The sequence below is a fragment of the Berghia stephanieae genome, chromosome 14, assembly GCF_034508935.2.
Source record: "Berghia stephanieae isolate SIO BIC M18660-M18661 chromosome 14, UCSD_Bste_1.3, whole genome shotgun sequence".
Classification (NCBI taxonomy): domain Eukaryota; kingdom Metazoa; phylum Mollusca; class Gastropoda; order Nudibranchia; family Aeolidiidae; genus Berghia; species Berghia stephanieae.
Window position 1 is genome coordinate 23,078,654 of NC_088373.1, and position 1,105 is coordinate 23,079,758.

Below are 1,105 nucleotides of genomic sequence, written 5' to 3' on the forward strand. Positions count from 1 at the left end.
GCTCGATGATTGATACATTATTTCAGCAGCATATCAACTGGTATAGGATAGTGATTCTAATTGCTTATGCTAGAAGAGTAGCTTTACGTCATCCAGACAGGGAAAATTTTTCTCAGATCGTTAGTCTTCATCTTGAGAAAAAATTTAATCATTGGCTCGAATCACATGGTGGTTGGTTAGCGATGCCTCGTCATATTATACCAGAAAGGTATTGGATAATGCGTCTCATGTGTGTTTTACTTCGTGTACTTTTGTCTTGACTGATACTGAAATGGAACTTTTTGTGAAAGATTTGCTTCTCGATCAACAGATAGATGATCGTTATCAGAAAGCAATTGCAGGATATGATAAGTATATTCACGAACATTTATCGACCTGTCCGTTGATAGAAACCAGAGAACAATTGTATATCGTCGCAGACGAATTATTCTCTCAGATCAGCTGGGGTAGAATCATTGTTTTTTTATGTTACATTAAGCGTGTACTCCGTATTCACCCGGATAGAGAAAACTTTGCTTTATTTGTGGGTTCATATGTGGACAAAAACTCAGCAGCTGGATTAAGACCAACGGTGGGTGGCCCTCTATGATACAGGAGATTTCGCCCGTCAATCGTTGGACGAATCGAGTACTTTTCCCCATGATGTTTTACTTTGTGATTTGGTGTGTAATCGAACAACTCAATTATCTTTTGAGTTAATGATCATATTGATGATTCGAATCATTTTTTATGTTTTGAATAAAAGAAGTTATATCTTTTCATCTTGTATTTTTTAATCTTTGATAATTATATTACCCAACAATTTGTTACAGTTTCGAAGGATTCTTTTTTTATGCTAATTTTTCTTTGAAATTTAACGTGAACATTTCGAAACTGAAACAAAAGTAGTTCCCATATAATAAAATTAAAATCTTCTTTTACAAAAAAAACAAAAAAAAAAAACAAAAAGAAAACCATAACAGACACAGTAAAAAAAAAACCGACATAAAACCATGTGTTGGTGAATAAAATTCATTTTGTTTTATTTTTTCACAACATCGAAAGCAATGTACTTTAACACACCAGTTACACCTTATACAATAATGATCTAAGGTCATTCACACAT